The 18,496-nt window shown below is 41.5% G+C and overlaps 1 pseudogene across 1 annotated transcript; it reads left to right on the plus strand.

The window, feature by feature from the left end:
• Positions 1 to 5,203: 5,203 nt before the first annotated feature.
• On the plus strand, positions 5,204 to 18,076 carry LOC311614780 (general transcription factor IIE subunit 2-like; annotated as a pseudogene). The gene is made up of 3 exons: positions 5,204 to 5,222; positions 8,189 to 8,320; positions 17,472 to 18,076. The product of its transcript is annotated as a general transcription factor IIE subunit 2-like (transcript).
• Positions 18,077 to 18,496: the final 420 nt, after the last annotated feature.

Consider the following 18,496-nt stretch of genomic DNA (forward strand, 5'->3'; position numbering starts at 1 on the left):
TCTGTACACTAATAAAAATATTATAGACTATATTCTCCTACCTCTTTCCCCCCTTCTGCACACCTCCTCGCTTTTGGTTGCCATTCTTTTGGTCTGTTTTTTTTATGAGTCTATTTTTGTTTTATTTTCTTTGCTTGTTTTAGTTTTTTAGATTCCGCATGTAAGTGGAACCATAAGGTATTTGTCTTTGCCTGCCGAGCTTATTTCACTTAGCACAGTGCCCTCCAGGTTTGTCTGTGTTGTTGCTAATGGCAAGATTTCATTCTTTTTTTATCGCTGCAAAATATTCCTGTGTGTGTTTGTTTGTGTGTGTGTGTGTGTGTGTGTGTGTGTGTGTGTGTTGCATTTTCTTTATGCACTTATCTTTGATGGATACCTAGTCTGTTTCCATATATTGGCTGTTGTAAATAATTCTGCAATGAACATAAAAGTACATTTATCTTTTTGAATTAGTGTCTTTCTTTTTTTTTATCATTCAAAAAATCTTTTTATTAAGAGATTATAGGGGACAAAGATGCTTCTTCATAAGCTTCAAAATTCTTTCCAAAATATTGTTTTCAAAATTGATCTGAGAGATAGCAGAAATAAAGTTTGAGGATTACATTTATTGGTTTTGAATGTAATGTACTTATCCTAGATAAAAAGATGTTATTTTGTGGATTCATTATTAACTAATGAGTGGCCCAATGCACAAAATTCATGCACATTAAAAGGGAATTAATTAGAGAAAATATTTTAATATTACTACTTGCCCTTTCTCTATAACAGAAGAGTGAGAGCTGAAAGAAAATTAGTAAAATATATATTAAAATGTTTCTCCTGTCAGAGTCTGGGGAGAGTTGAGGGACACAGAGTCAAGTCCCTGCCTACCTGTGCACACCTCAAAATCCTGTGAGACCCAGACCCAGTTGGTCCCATCCCTGGGTAATTTACTCTTTTTGATGCAATTGTCAACATATTACTGCTTTGACTAGAAAACTCTGCTTTCCCCTTGATCATCTCAGATTAACTTGTAGGTGCTTTTGCCTCTACTCTGAAGACTTCCCTGGCCTGATATTAGGAAGTCAGCAGCTCCAGGAGCCCACAGTTTTCTGTGTGTAACTTTTGTGACATGGTCCCATCATTAGTCCATATATTCCTTTGTCTCAGATACCAGAGATTGACTGTGAGATAGCTGCCTTCAGGGTCCTTACAGTGCCTGCTGGTCGTGGTGATAGCCCAGTATCTTTCTTGCTCAACCTGAGATTTGCACATATCTACTATTTGTTCTATCAATATGTTCACCAATCCTTATCTAGCTATGATCTGGTTCACTAATATATTGGTTAGCATGTACCAGTAATTTGGGTCATTCTGTCCTCTGTCAGTCAAGATGTTCTGTGTACCATGCCTGTAAGAACTATATTTTTAGGTGTAAGCTAAGGAAAAATGTAGAAATGTATTTATTATTTAGATATTATAAACCCTTTGCTAGCAACTTGTTTTTAAGGAGGTCTTTTTCTTCTCTGTTATTTGGCATCGTTTTTTCATCATGGTTCAAACTTTCTGCACTTCTCCTGAACCATTCAGCTTAGAGATGCTGTGGGATTTTTCGTTTGTTTTAATTTATACTATTTACTTACTTTTGAATAGAAGTCACTTTTTTTTACAGAATCAAACTGAGACAGTCTAGTCCTCTAGGGATCCAGGCTGTCGTGCCATTTTTAGCAGAGTGACATCATAATCTACCATCATTGTTAACCATCCTTATAATAATTTATTTAGGCAAAAGTATTGATGGATGCAAAAATCATTGGGTGAAAGAATGTACGAAAATAAGGCATTTACACATTCTTTTTAAAAAATATATATTTTATTGATTTTTTACAGAGAGGAAGAGAGAGGGATAGAGAGTAGAAACATCGATGAGAGAGATACATCAATCAGCTGCCTCCTGCACACCCCCCACTGGGGATGTGCCCGCAACCAAGGTACATGCCCTTGACCGGAATCGAACCTGGGTCCCTTCAGTCCGCAGGCCGACGCTCTATCCACTGAGCCAAACCAGTCTTGGCGGCATTTACACATTCTAAGATTATTTATTTATTATAAAGAGGAAATTCTCCATTAATTACAATAGAGAAATCTTGAGACACTTTAATGTTTAACTTCAGTCTAATAATGAAGAAAACTTGGACAAATTAAATATAGAGACATTCTGCTTGAAATGAACTTTTCAAAAACATTACCCTTTTGTAAGAAAACAAACAAGAAATGTGTGGATATATTCTAAATAAAATTAGACTATGGAAATATGAAAAGTAAATGTATAATCTTTGATTAGAAACAAGGTACAAAGAATGGCATTGGGTTAATTGAGGATTTTTATGGACTGATAGTAGAATGCTAATTCTAAAAACTATGAGAGAGAGAGAGAGAGAGAGAGAGAGAGAGAGAGAGAGAGAGAATGACCAAGTGTAGTAAAGTTTTAAAAATTCTTTAATCTAGGTAAATGTTTTATGGGTGTTCATTGTACTATTATCTCAACTTTTCTGTTGGTTTGAAAGCTTTAAAACGAAAAGTTGGAGGGGAAACCAGGGCATGCAGAAAACAGATACAGGTGAGAAGTGAGTTCATCCCGCATATAACTTCCTGTTAGCTTTGGGATCACCTTAGCTCTACACTGGGCTATGAACTCTGGAAAATGACTCATGCTTTTTTAAAAATAGAAACAGACTCATAGATACAGAGAACAGACTGACAACTGTTAGAGGGGAGGGGAGTTGGGGGCCTGGGTGAAAAAAAGTGGAAAAGCTAAACAACAGCAGCCCAAGTGGGTTTGGCTCAGTGGATAGAGCGTCGGCCTGCGGACCTCTTTGAGTAGCATAAATACCATCAGTAGCAGTGCTTCAAGCCTACATGCCCAGACTGGCACCCATCTGGGCTCCAAGCAGGTCCTGGGCTCGCCAGTCTCAGTGAGAACTGGAATTGAGCTTAAGCATGGCTTCAAGGGAAGTTGTCCTAGCTCTCTGGGGTTATAGTGCATGCCGAGTTATTCCAGATAAGGCTCTCAGCAGCTGATGCTGGCAGAACTTTCATGGATACAAATGGAATGTTCTCTCTTGTGTAATTGCATAGTCTAAGACCTCACAAACACCTAAGGAAGGAATTGTTGTCATCCCACTTTACAAAAGGGAAACGTGTGTATCAGCGAGCTTAAAGACTTGTCCAACGTCACGCAGAACAGGGATTGGAAAACAAGTAGCCTGTCTCTTGAGCTTGTGCTCCTAACCACTTCTGTATGCAACATCATTCTACTATTATGGGCAAATACTAGTCCTCCACATAGTTGTTACCCATCAGGGTTTGAGTTCATAAATCAATTCATTTAGTAGATAACAGATAAAATGCTAACTTAATTAATTGTTTTATCCAGATCACAGGAGTTATTTTGAGCAGCCACATTTCCCACAAGAGTAACAATTGGTCTGGAGGAGAGAGTAAAAAAAGGGAGGAAAAATTCTTTTTATTCCACTGCCTTTCTGTAAGCCACAGGGTCTGTTTGGTTAAGCACCTAGAGCAAGCATGTCAAATTCAAAGGCTAACAGGGGCCAAATAAACAAGGTTTAAGTTTATGTGGGCCACAAAAAAACAAAAGCTTCAATTTTCATAGAAACGTAGATTTCGATAGAGACATGCTGAAAACAAAGGGCTGAAATAAATGAGTAATTGTTAACATAAAATAATAGAACATTTTAATAAAACTTAATATTTTTTCTTGAACATTAACTTACCAGACACTGAATAACTGCACAAATTAGTAAGCATAACGCAAATAAACCTATTTTTCTTGTTCTCTGAAAGCGAAATATTTCCTGTTGCGCACACCAAACAAGTCAGTACAAGAGTAATGAAATGGCGATTGGTTGCTAAAATATTCAGTGCTAGTGTTAGTGGAGAGAAATGGTGCACCTAAGTGTAAGGCTCGTAAAAGAAATGAAAGCAACACGATTATAGTAATCAGTCCTTAGCAAACTTAGTAGTTCATTATTAATAACCAGAGGCCTGATGCATAAAATTTGTACAAGAGTAGGCCTTCCTTCATCCGGCTTCCTGCACTGGATTCCCTCTGGCACCTGGGACCCAGGCTTCCCTCCTCCAGGCACCCAGGACCCAGGACCTGGGCTGGCTTCCCTCTGCCCCAGCTTGGTCAGAACGGAAGTCCAGAATGATGTCTGGTCTAATTAGTATATTACCCTTTTATTATTATAGATTATATATAACAAGATATTGTAAAAATTAAGTTATGACATTTTTATTAAAACGTTTTTTACATACCATTATATTGGCTGGGTTGCAAAAATATTCATTGTGGGCCACGTGAGGCCTGAGGGCCGAAAGTTTGACATGCTTGACCTAGAGGAATCGTGATAACCCTACAATGGCTCTCAGAACATTGTTACCAGAATCAATGGCAAGTTCTAAACACCAGCCACCAGCACCTGGGTTATTTCTGGTTCAAGGATGGATACATGAGTGACTGGGAGAGGGGACAGATTTAACATATATATATGAATTGGTTATTTCTGAAATTCTCCATTTAATATTTCCAGACTGCAACTGACAGAGGGTAACTGAAACCAGTGAGAGCCAAACCACATTAAAGTTCTGGGGATACTACACTATCATCTCATTTAATCCTCACAAAATTCTACAAGTGGGGTTTCTATTGTCATCTCTATTTCACCAAGGGAGAACCTAAGGATGAGAATTTAAGAGATTTGCCCAAGCACACACAGAACTGGTAAATCAGACCACCTTCCTCTTGAGCCCGTCTTCATAATCACTTCTGAATATAATGTATTTTTACTAACTTAGAAATGACAGTCCTCATCCTGCCATTACACACCAGGGCTGGAGTTCATCATTTCAATTAGTTTGTTGATGGAAGATTAAGATGCCACATTATCTTGGTGTATCTGGATGTTTTATTTCCCAGGCCACTGAGCAGCTCCATGTCCTGCAGAAACAACAATTGATCAGGAATGGAAGGCAAGGAGAGAAAGAAGTTCCCTTGCCCCTCCCCCCACTCTTTCCCTGAGTCCCAGGTTCTGATTGGTTAGACACCAAGAGGTGTCATTACAACTCACAATGATCTTTAGAACCTAGTAACCACAACCTTTTACAAGGTCCAAGCACTGACCACCACTACTTGGGTTACAGCATGAACATGGCTGAATATGGTGAGTGAGCGGTGCTGGAGGAGAGAGAAGATATTACCTTGGTTTGGGTACCAACTGCTTACTTATCTGTTCCCTGGACATTGGTTATCATGGTCTCAGAGCTCTTTCTTGGCTTGAGCAAAATCTCTCTACTTAAAACTCCTGAGGGAGGAGTTACCAAAATGTCCTAACTGTGTTCATTGTGTTTCAAAAGATCTACTGGGCAGTGGTCAGCAACACTGGCTTCAAGATCCAACTACAAAGAGAAAATTACAGAGGAACTCAGTCTCAGGTAGAATTTTCTACTCTTTTTTTTTTAAATATATATTTTATTGTTTTTTTTAACAGAGAGGAAGGGAGAGGGATCAAGAGTTAGAAACATGGATGAGAGAGAAACATCAATCAGCTGCCTCCTGCACACCTCCTACTGTGAATGTGCCTGAAACCAAGGTACATGCCCTTGACCAAAATCAACCTGGGACCTTTCAGTCCGCAGGCCTATGCTCTATCCACTGAGCCAAACCGGTTAGGGCTCTATTCTTTCTCAGTCTGAATTCAACCTCAGTCATGACTCTTAAATTACTGCTTTTTAAAAATGCCAATTCAAATAAATGGGGTGTTTAGTTGTAGAAAATATGCCTGTGAATAGTCACACTTCTCATGCCATATTACCTAGCAAGTCTCTGATACAGAGCAACCATATGCTTAACAACAGAATGTGACCCATGTAGGTATTGTGTTGGGGTAAGACATGGATTTTTATAAGATGTGAGAGGACTAATGGTGAGGAGGGGGCTTTGTGGCTTTTTTAGTGCTGTTCTCTGAAGAACTAAAACAGATTATGAGATGTGACTTGCTACACCACTCAGTCTCACATAACTGAGGAAGTTGAGGCACAGATGCCTGTAAGAGGGACCCAGACCACACATTACCTTTTCTTGAGTGGCAGGGAAGGCTCAGTCCTCCAGGTTTCTTTCCATCCCATATAGAAACATGTAAAAGCAAAACAAATAGAAGGTGGAGAATGGTTTCCTGGCCTCCCACAAGCATTCTGAAGGGGTGGAAGCCTGGGGCTCTGAAGCCAGACAAGAGGGTTCACATCCTGGTTCTGCCACATGCAGCTATGTGACTTTGGGCCTGTTACATACCTTTCCTGTGCCTGCCCACCAAAGCTGTTAGAGGTTAAATGAGCTACTGTATGTACATCCCTTGGAGAAGTGCCTGGCAGGCAGACACCCTGAGCAGAGGTCTGGTAATGCTGGTTGTGACTCTCGTTACTGTATTCGTGGTAAAACAGGGAGGAGTCTCAGAGACTGGACGATGGGTGTCTTCAGCTCTTCTTTGCCTCCCAAATTAAAATCTGTCAAAGACACAGATCATTACAAATGTAATCCCTGTCTGGCTCCTTTCCTATACCCCACCATCTTACCCTCCTCTACCAAAAGAACTGCAATTAGCAGTTTGCTGTACATTTTTCAGATCTTATTCTTTGCATTTACTTTTTGCCAGATGGATGAATCTGTGAAGAAAGATAAATGGAATAAGGAGACACCCATTGTTTTTCAAGGTTATTTCTTCAATTACCATTTCTTGGAGATCCTGCCCATGTCAGTACACAGAGGACTCCTTCATCTTTTTCAATAGCTACATTTTATATCATACTAGTGACCCGGTTCACAAATTCATGCACATTGAAAGGAAATTATTTAGAAGGTGGTTGGTGGGGTGGGACTAGGCAAGATGGGCCAGATATGCCCTGGGGCCAGCCTCCCATGATCCCTCTCCCAGTGTCTGTGGAATGAGCCAGATCTCTCTGGCAAGTAGAGTCCCTTGGCCTGGCCTGCGGGGATCAGGCCAAAATCTGCTCTCCAACATCCCCCTAGGGGTCTCAGAGTGTGAGAGGGCACTGTGCAAAGTTGCTGTGGTACAGGGTGGGGAATGCAAATGTAAGTGTGCAGTAAACCATATTTAGGGCAACAACATAAAAACCCATGGCCAAAAGTGGAATTGCATGGCCCTACGAGGAACTGGGCTCCCTCCTCTCTGGCTTTGGGGTGAGTCACCCGAGAACCACCACTCTCAAGTTACTGCAGCTCAGCAGCTCCTGTGTTGAACATCTGCCCCCTTGTGCTCAGTGTGCATCATAGCCACCGGATGGACAGTCAGACACTTAGTATATTAATTAGCCTTTTATATAGAGAGATTATTGATATGCTATAATTTCTTTACATACAGAAATTGGAAAATTGCCTATGGCTTCTTATGTGACTGACTCTTCAGAATAACCAAGTCAATTATTCAGATAGTTTACAAAAAGATTGCATGCACTTTAAACACACAGAAGGAGGCATTATATATTCCTCTAAACATAAAGTATGAAAGTAAAGAAATACTATAGCCAGTTCAGTTGCCCACAAAACATATGTGAATATAATTTTTTACATACTGGGAAATTTGCATGAAACATTTTGTGTGTTTCCTGTTTTACACTAAAAATACCGTTTCTTGCAAGATAGGAAAAATAATTATTGTTATCAGTTCTTCCTAAAATGAATCTATGCATTCAGTGCAAGCACAGTCATGACTCTCAACAAGATTTTGCCATGAAAGAACTGATTATTCAGTAAACTTGAAGAGAACACATGTGGGAGTACCCATGGTATCGAGCTTTCTCTACAATATATGAATATCTGCACTATAGATTTAGCAGTTAAAATAGGAATTGATAATATGTCAGTGTAAAGGAACACAGATTCTAGATACAGTCACATGAACATTAAAAAAAAATGAAAAACATGATAAGGTCGGCATTTGAAGTCAGATGATGTCCCAAAGCTATCTCTTATGATTCATTCTGGAACCAAGTGAGTGTGTGTGTGTGTGTGTGTGTGTGTGTGTGTGTGTGTGTGCTGGGGAGGAGGCTGAGGGAAAAGGTTCCTAGGTTCCCTGGATTAACTGGGTTTCATAATCTTTTCCACACTTTTTAGGTTTTGCACTCTTCTGTGGTGTTGAACAGTCTGAAGTCATTCCCAGCAAGCCCTCAGTAATCCTCAGGAGAAGGGAAGATACATACATAAAACCCAACATGTCCTCCAAAAACGTGCTGATCTTCTTACTTGGTAGGTAGCTGGGGATTCTGAGAAATGATGTGGATCTGTCAAAGTGGCTGTGGATGCTGACATAAGCCATACCAGAGTAGAGTTGACCTTTGAAAAAAAATTCATGTGACTTGCCTGCTTATGCTTGCCTGTGACTTTTGAAAATGAAGGGAAAAAATGATTTAGGATAACAGATTCCTCCTTTTGACAGCTTTTAAAATAAAACTGCATTTTCACTCCTTTTGATTTGATGTTTTTATGCCATATAACTTTCTTGATTTACAAGGATGGGGAGTCCATTCATTCTCACATACTAAGCACAGCTCTCAAATACTGGGGATGGCGAGATCATGCTGGATGTCAGAGTTCTTCCACCTTTAATGTGAAAAAGCAAGGGAATAGTGATGTAGCACCAGGTCACTCCAGGACCCAGGACTCCTCTCCCTGGGCATTGTGGAGAGCCAGCCACTATATTCACCTCTAAAACCTAGTTGCTTACCCTGATGAGAAGACATTAAGAACAGGCAATGAGCTGGGTGGGGAGGTTAGGAAACTCTTTTTTATTACTCTGATGCTATGAAAACATCATTTAGAAACTACAGCTGTGTTTCTTCATTTATTCTACTAAATATAAAAAATAGATCACAGGCATTTTAATATGAAAATATCAAACCTTCATGGCCTTCTAAAGGTCATTGTTATTCTCATTGTCCCCAAAGAGTGGAACCCCCCCACCCAGGTCCCTTTATTTTGCCATGTTAAGTAAACCTGTTCAGGCCACTATTGACAGAAGAGAATTCATTTAACTGAAGTGAAGCCAGCCCATAGTTCATAAAGACCAGCAGTGCAAGGGCTTCCAGAAAAAAAGTTTCCCAAAGGAATTTCTGGGAAAGGCAGATACTCACTCAAGAACTTGGAAATGGGCCTTGCCATCTTGGCTCAGTGGGTAAAGCATCACCCATGGACTGAAGGATCACAGGTTCGATTCCGGTCAAGAGCATGTACCTCAGTTGCCAGCTCAATCCCGGGCCCCAGTCAGGGCATGTGTGAGAGGCAACAAGTCAATGTGTCGCTCTCACGTTGATGTTACTCTCTGTCTCTCCCTCTCCCTTCCACTCTCTCTCTCTAAAAATCAATGGTGAAAAATATCCTCCAGTGAGGATAAAAAATAAAAAAAAAGAACTTGGAACTGGGCGTTAAGTGGCAAATTGGGCATTCAGAAGTGAGAGCTAAGCTGAAGAGAAGATAGGGAGAGAGCTAAGGGATGGATATGGGCAAGCCAAAATAACCAGTAAGTTTACCTTAAAATAAGGACAAAAAGTTCATACCATCACATATTCCAGACATGACTCTCCTGTAAAGTGAAATCCAAAAGTAAGCTATGAGCCGCCTTTCCCTTACCCTCTCTGTTCTCCCCTTACAACTTGTAAACCATTTCCACAACACCCTCTTGTCCTTCTCCCCCACTTACAGTTCAGGGGCTGTCATTCTGTCTCCTTTGCCCAGTTTCTCCCAGATCTTTATTATGCACACAATGTAACCTCTCCATGTCCTTTGAACATCTCTCCTTGTTCATACCCCCTTCACTTGTGCATGCTATGAATTGGCTTTGTCAGAGTATAGCCAGTCTCTCCTCAAGAGGGCCAGGTATGGCTGTGGGATGGAGGGGAGGGTATCTGAGCTGAACTATGACTGTTAACCTCCTACTTGTGAGCAAATAAAGGCAGTGACATGGGAGAACATGAAGAGTTGAGGTGAAGATATGAGGATAGAGCGAGGAGGAGTAAACCAGGGAGTTTGGTAGAGGGAGGAGGAGACAAAGTAGAGATCAGGGACCCATTATGGCCAGTCCACTGGCATCTAAGGGAAAACACAATACTTACAACATAGAGCTCCATGAACCAAGATGGATAAAGCTCACAATCATCCTGTTGAGAGACAAAACCAGCAGCACAGAGAAATTTAGCAATGGTGACTAGCACACGCCAGACAGTCTTGGATATACTAGTATAGGAACATAGTAAAAATGTCCACACCAGTGGGGCAGGAGGTCCAGGTTGAACTCTATATTACCTCAAACTTGTGTGACTTCCCCCAAAATTGGTATTGATGGAATACTGATAATGAAGGCAGTCTCACACAGATCATGTGAACTCTGACCACTCAGCAAAGGGAGGGCGTGAACTCCTATGGGAGAGTCTGGGTAGGCTGAAGACCAGAGAGGCCCCCTCCATAGAAGCTCAGTAGTGTGCTGAGTTCATGGGAAGAAAATGCCCTTCACTTATGGCGATGATGAGGTCTCAAAATGTCCACTCAGAGGGCTTGATCTGTCTCTCCAGAAGTCAGAATCACAAATAAGATATTCAAAAGGGAAATGACAGCCAGAGAGACAGAGAGAAAGGAAGATTGACCAGAAACCAGGGAGTGCTGCAAGGGACCAGCCATATCCACACCCATCCTCCTTAGTAACCTTCTGCCCTTTGGTTTGTGTAGAGGCACACAGTGATCCTTTTATATGACTCTTTCTTCCTATAGTATTTGGCTCACATCCACTGTCCAGTACCTGGAGTACCAATGTCAAGTGTTTCAGAAAGATCCTCAATGACTCCCAAATGCTCTAAAAGATAGGGTCACAATGCCCACCCCTCTTTGATCTTTCTGGGCTGGGGACAGGAATAGAAACAAGAAGTGGATTTGAAACCAGGAAGATATTGCTTCCTCTCCCTCCCCCTTTTTTTTATTGGCTACTTTACTCCCCGTATTCCACTCTAAGTTAATGCCAGCTTGGAGGATAAAAGAAGAGAAAGGGGCTCACTGATATGTGTGGAGGGGCCTGTGTTCTGGGTGATGACCAGAGACCCTCCAGTGGAATCCTGGAGCTGTGCTTAATGTACATGCACACACTGCCTGTGTATTATGTATGTGATACTAGGATATTCAGTGGCTGAAACACTTTCTCTTTAATCTCACATCTAGTCACAGGACTATGGTTATGAGGGAGAACTAGATGCAGAGAAGGCTGGGAGCCCAGAATAGAACTCCTCATCTTCCCTATTCTCTGCTACTCTTAGCCCTCTTGGTAGTGATAGCACCTTCCCATACTCAGCCTGAATTTGCTTCACCCCTTAACCTTTTTTTTGACCCCACAGTAAGTCAACAAATCCCCTGTACTAAACTGACACAAGAACACTTGCTTTTTAAATATATATAATTAATTTTTACAGAAAGGAAGGGAGAGGGATCAAGAGTTAGAAACATCAATGAGAGAGAATCATTGATCAGCTGCCTCTTGCACACCTACTGGGGATGTGCCCACAACCAAGGTACATGCCCTCGACTGGAATCGAACCTGGGACCCTTCAGTCCACAGGCCGACGCTCTATCTACTGAGCCAGACTGGATAGGGCAACCCTTCATGTTTTTATTTCCCAACCCGAGAAAAGAATGTCTCTGAGTAAATGAGTTTTTGCAAGAAGAAGGAGAATCATTGATGTGGCAAGACCCAGAACAAGTGGATCAGGCAGGATCAAGGACAGAATGAAGAGAGGAAGGAGCAAGTAGTTATTCCATTTGGAACTGGGAGTATTTGTGGAAAGGTGTGCCAAATGGAGTTGTTGCTCCGTGAGAGAATGTTCCTTTCCCTTCCTGCTGTGTTCTCTTGCATAAGACAGATAAATTCAGAATTGTTACTGAGGTCTGGAGTCCTGTGGACTCTCAGCATATGGAGCAGCTTGAGGGCATTTTCCACCTGGAGGCTGTGTCAGTGGGTAGAGTCAGTACCCATCAGTACCAAAGATTCCCCCAAATTCTGCAAATACATGTTTTTATTTAACTCAGGTTTTCTTACTGTTTTATTATTATTATTATTATTATTATTATTATTATTATAGCATGGAGAGCTTTGATTCATGTAATAGCAGACAACTGTTTCATGAAGTTCAGCTATAGAATAAGAGAAACTTCCCAATGGACATGCAAGAATTTTGATACCACTTAGAGGTCTTGAGGATATTGGCAGTTTCTAGCAGATTTGTAATTTCAAGTAACTCAGCCATTCAGAAATGTAACTTACTTTATATCCCTACTAGTGGTCTGGTGCATGAAATTCGTCCACATGAAAAGGGGATTAGAGGAAATATTTTAATATTGCTATTTGCCCTTTCTCTATAATAGACGTGTCAGAGATTAAAGAAAATTAGTAAAATGTATATGAAAACCTTCCTCCTGTCAGAGTCTGGGATGCACCTTGAGATCCAGAGTCAAGTCCCTGCCCACCTGTGGCACCACAAAATTGCATGAGACCCAGACCCAGCTGGCCCCACCCTTGTAAAGCCTTGCCTGGGTACTGATGGGCACGGCCTGAGGTCCACCAGCCTGGGCTGGGGCACGGTGTGCACCTTGAGGTCCCCTGTCAAGCCTTGTTGGGCAGGGGGTGTGGCCTGAGGTCTCCTGTCAAGCCCTGCTGGGCTGGGGACATGGCCTGAGGTCCTCCAGCCTGGCACCGAGGTGGAGGACACATCCTGAGGTCCCCTGTCAAGCCCCACTGGGAAGGGGGCCCAGCTCCATGCAGCTTCAGGTCCCTGCTGATTGCTTATTAAAGCTCATTATAGGAACTCAGCCTCCACTGTGGGTGCAGCCATCTTTGTGACAGTGTGACAGTCAATTTGCATATCCCCTCTTTATTAGATAGGATATCTTAGGTCAACCTGCTCACGAACTCCCATTTCTACTGATGGAAGAAATTATTGAATGTTGTCTCTTGAAGGTGACTCAGTCTCTTCTAGATTAAAACTTGATCTCCCTTGTGCAATTAATTACTTATTTTGTTCTGCATTTCAATTGTGTAAATTTAAAATCCAATATCCTTATAAGGGTTGCTTTCTCCTCTTATATATACTCCCCCATGTCCCTGTCCCCTTTTTGCTTTTCCCCCTTTCCTTCTCCCTCCTTCTAGTCCTCATTCCCCTCTTCCTGACACCTCCTCCACTTCTCCCCTTGCTTTTCTCCTCCTTTCCCTCCTCTTCTCTTTTCTCCCTACCCAATCATTACTTTCTCTGCCTCCCTATCCTCTTCTGCTTCTCACTCTTCTTTCTCATCTTCCCCTTCCCCAAGAAATCATTTAGCTACAGATGACTACAACATGACTCCTTTTCTCTCTCACCTCTCTTAGTCTTTGAGTGTTTGTGATCCCTACCTCTTGTCTATTTGGTGGATGGGTGTAACTGATCCTTCCTGGCCTTTGGCACACACTAGCATCTGCTGTCAGTGCTGATGGCTGCTGCCATGGCCTCCAATCAGTATAGTTGTACACTCTGTGCCATCTTATTCCAAGTTACAGGCCTTTCCTTGTTACTAGGCCTACTAGCATTTCCATGGAGTCTCTTTCTGAGCCTATAGTTGAAACTCACTCATGCTATTCATAAGCCCCCAGGAACTCAAGGGTACTGTCTCAGGATCTCTCCTCCCTAAATGCCAGGCTCATATTTATTTATTTATTTGTTTGTTTGTTTGTTTGTTCATTTATTTATAAATCTTTATTGTTGAAAGCATTACATGTGTCCCCTTTATCCTCCCATTGACCTCTTTTAATCCGCTTCCACCCCCCAATCCCAGACTTTCATTACCCTATGGTCTGTGTGCATGATTATGCATATATGCATACAAGTTCTTTGGTTGATCTCTTCCACCCACCCATCCACCTCCACATTCCTTATGAGATTCATCAATCTGTTCCATTCTTCTATAGTATGTCTCTGTATCTATTTTGTTCACTACATTCCACATGTGAGTGGGATCAATAGTCTTTCTCTTACTGGCTTATTTTGCTTAGCATAATATTCTCCTCGTCCCTCCACGCTGTCTCAAAGAGTAAGAGCTCAATTTCTAACCTCCTCTTGACTTCTCCTGTTGGTGTGGGGCACTGATAGGGTGTGTCTCTCTCAGAACTCCAGGTAGAATGTAGGGCCAGGTTCAATTCTGCTCTGGGATTCCCAATCTTTCACATTTCCTGTCTCAATACTCTCTCATTCCTTTCCAAGCCTCTTTCCAGGTTCATTTCATACAGTTACACAGGTTGTGCAGCCTTTAATTAAAGTTAACCCATTCACATGTGATGCACCTTGGAGTTGCTCAGTGCACAGCATGCCTAGCAGCACATACTGATATTGTGTCCAGCCCCATCCCTAGTTCTAAAGTGCCCTATTCCCTCTTCTGGGAGAGAAGCAAACACTTTATCCTATCCTAGATCCTACTTATCTGTGGCTAAAAATGCATATATCTAGGCTCTGAGCTCTAACCTTTAATTATCTGAGGGTCTGCATATACTTATTTCTTTTAACAAAACCCTGCTCTTGCAAATGAAAACATTAGCTTTAAAAACTAAGGTCTATTGGATGCTGCTTTTTGTCATTCTTCTATTGAAGGGGATTCCTCAGCTTCAATAGGGAAGGGGTCATGAACAGCAAAAGTGATTTTGGGAAATAAAACTCTTGGTTTCACATCTCTAAATACTTGCCCACTGCAACTTTTTGTGGTGATTAGGTAGGTCTTGGTGTGTAAGGCACAGTAGATTCACAACTGAAATTCTTCCACAAGGTCAAGAACACTTAAGAATGGTCCTATATTCAAGTACCAACAAAAGAAAAAGAGCTTTGCCATGTCCACTCCTCCCTGCTAAAGAGAGGGAAGATAAGAGAAGGATTGATGGGTACAAGAACCACAAAGTGATGGTAAGGCAGACCCTAGGAAGCTGGGTTCTCCTGTCCCTTCCTGGGCTGGTGTCTCAGAAGGGTGCCTGGTTCAGGAAATCTCTCCTTAACCATTGACCCTGAGAATGCTCTCCACCACCCAGAGTCACTATGCTGCTGGGAGGCTCCAGGAAAGGAAATCAGGCCACAAGTTCCAGGCCCAGACAATATTCCCCACCCCCTAATAGCAGGATTCCTGCCTCCAGCAGCTCCCAACACAGGAAACATTCTTGCAAAAGTTAACAGAATCCCTTCCTCCACCACTAGATGGCCAGGTTTAGGAAAGCTACTTTCACCCCCTCAAGCAGCATCAGCAGGGAAGACATGCTATAAACCAAGCATACCAATAGAGCACCACATAATCTCTGAAAATCATACTGTCATAACCATAGTCCACAATAGTAGGTCACGGCTGCAGGCCAAACCTAAAAGGGGGGACTGTCTGCTAAAGAAAAGAAAAGAAAAAAAGAACCAAGTGTCTCCTAACAATACACAAAATACACAGGATACAATACAAATTACACAAAGAACCAGGAAGGTCACAACTCAAATGAGAAATGACAACAGACTGGCCCTAGCACTGAGATACAGTAATTCAGATATCAGAATTCTCTGACAAGAATTTTAAAGCAGCCATCATAAAAATAATTACAAATTCTCTTGGGGGGAAAAAAATACAAAATCTCAGAAAACAAATAGAATTTATTAAAAAGAACTGAAGGAGAATCACATAACTGAGAAATATAGAAACTATGGGGTAGCCATAGTACAGAAATTTCTGAAAACTAAACCCAGACTATCATCCTGCCAGTGGCCAAATTACTAGTACAATGCAATTAAATCCCAAACTTCACAGGGTGTCTTCTGTTAAAGTAAGGACATTGGAAAGACATGGGATCCTGAATGTTGGAATGGGGACATATGGACAGATCCCAGTCAAGCTGGGGACAGTGAACCCCTAAATTCTGCTGAGCCTTCTCTGCCAATTGATGCACCCCTTCCACCCCTGTCTGAAGAGGTTAAACCTGCAGTGCCTAAAAACCTTTAATGGCTTCCTCTGAGGTAGTTTACTTCCAAACATTACTGATTGTCCTCATAATCTACCCAACACTTGTCTTTGCTTCTTGATTAGTTTTGAATCCTAGCAGGCTCCAAAATGTGAAGTACAAAGTATGACCCATGAGAAGGTACACTACACATCAAAAGAACTGTGTGATTTTTTTCAATTTATACAGAAAAAAATATGGGGGATTTGTGTGGAAACTAATATTAAGAGTATGAGATAATGTGAATAACATAAAGTTGCATTGGGCTGAATATATGAATATGGGCCCAGCAAGCAGAGATTCTGAACTCAAACATGCAGCTCAATGGGTTAGAAAAGGTGCTATCACTTTTGTTGGTTGGTTGAAACATGGACCAAAAGGTGATCTACACTCTACAAATTTAAAATGCTAGAACTCCTTTGGTATACCGTATCTGAAAGCTTAGGGAGACTGGAATATAAAAGTGGATTTATCATGTAAGACCTGTTCACCCACCCCGGGAGAACATAACCTTTCATGACTGTGAGAAATACATTTTTGAGGGGAGTCCCAACAACTTTGAAGAGCTCTGTGATCATTCTTCTCCAAAGGTCAAAATTTATAGCCACTGAACCAGTATCTTTAAATGCAATGGGGATAACTGGATCCCAGGGTGACAAGCACCAAGTGAGGACACTTAATCAACAAAAAACAAGGTAGGCATGGTTACTGTAATAGACAGCAAAGTCAAAGAAGTAATGAGAACAATCTGACTTACAAAGACTTATGGCAGCCAAAACCGGTTTGGCTCAATGGATAGAGCGTCGGTCTGCGGACTGAGGGGTCTCAGGTTTGATTCCGGTCAAAGACATGTGCCTTGGCTGGTGGGGGGTGTTCAGGAGGCAGCTGGTCGATGTTTCTTTCTCATCAATGTTTCTGGCTCTCTCTCCCTTCCTCTCTGTAAAAAATCAATAAAATGTATTTTTTTTTTAAAAAGACTTACGGCATTGGCTAGTTGATCATTGTGTCCCTTGAAGAGAAATAGATGGGCAGTCTAATATATTCTTACTTGAACCGTATAAGTGAAGAATCCTAGGTCAAGTCCACTGAAGATTAATTTAAATCACCAAAACAGAGATAGATGGCCCCCAATAACTTGCAAGACTTGAGCCAGTTTACAGACTTAGAACCCCTTCAATGAAAGGGGAGACCAGGGAGATTAAATATTATGGCAGAGTAAGTGGATGCTGCATGTTTATGCTCCCAGGAACAAACTGGAATTACAACTAAATACAGAAAAGCTTTCTGAATAATCAACATAAAACTCGCAGGAGAGAACCCTGATACCAGAGGACCAAAAGTTGGAGGCCGCATAGAGACTGATATGTCATCAGTGAGAAGATACACATCCTCTAACTTTAGAAGAAATTTTGGATGAAACACAGCATTTAGATATTGAACTCAAGCAGAAGCAATGGCTAATGTCTGAGGCATTAGTCAATAATCCCAAAGTTGAAGTAATAGATGGGAAGTATGCCTTCAAGTCCAAGTACAACTTAAAAGATAAGAAGGCTCTGTTTAGGCTCTTAGATAAGCATGACCAGTGAGGCTTAGGAGGAATTCTTCTAGAAGATGTAGAGGAAGGATTGCCAAATTCCCAGAAAGCTGTCAAGGCTTTAGGGGACCAAATATTATCTGTAAGTCATTCTGATAAGAAGAAAATTCTTTTTTTCAGTGATAAAAGCTGTCAATTTTCTGTGGATGAAGAGTTTCAGAAACTGTGGAGGAGTGTCACTGTGGATTCAATGGAGGAGAAAATTGAATCTGAAGAGACAGAGTATTTCTTCCATGCAGGAATCCGGATCAAAGAAAGTGGTAACCTATTCAAAGAAAAAAGTCTGCTTCACAGAAAAAAAACCAAAAACAAAAAACAACGATTTAAGTCTTATAACGAATACATGGCTGGAGTGCTAAAGGACTACTCTGACATTGCTCCTGGCAAATAGTAAACAGTTTTGTAGGATAAATCAGAATTGGGGAGACCTGGGGCCCTGACCTCAAAGCCTTAGTACCAAACTGTTTTTCCATGTTCGCCATTAAGACCCAGCTCTGCAGATGAGACCAGACTGCTGACCTTAATATAACAACAGCTAAAAGTTTTAAGCACTACCTGCCAGCAGTGTGATCAAAATATACTGGCTACACTCTCTCTAATCCTCAGAATAATCCTGGAAGCATTTTACCAAAGGGAAAATTGAGGCCTAAGGAGGAATAGTAACTTGCCAAAAATCACATAGCTAGTGGGCAGCCAGCAGAGACAGGATTTGAACCCCTTTGATCTAACTCCAGTGCTAACACTAACTATTGCAGCAGCAACTCTGCCTCCCCGTGGAAACAGGCACCCTTCACTATTCACTCTGTGTGCT

This window comes from Pipistrellus hanaki, assembly GCF_964339955.1.
Source record: "Pipistrellus hanaki genome assembly, chromosome: X".
In the NCBI taxonomy this organism is placed as follows: Eukaryota; Metazoa; Chordata; class Mammalia; order Chiroptera; family Vespertilionidae; genus Pipistrellus; species Pipistrellus hanaki.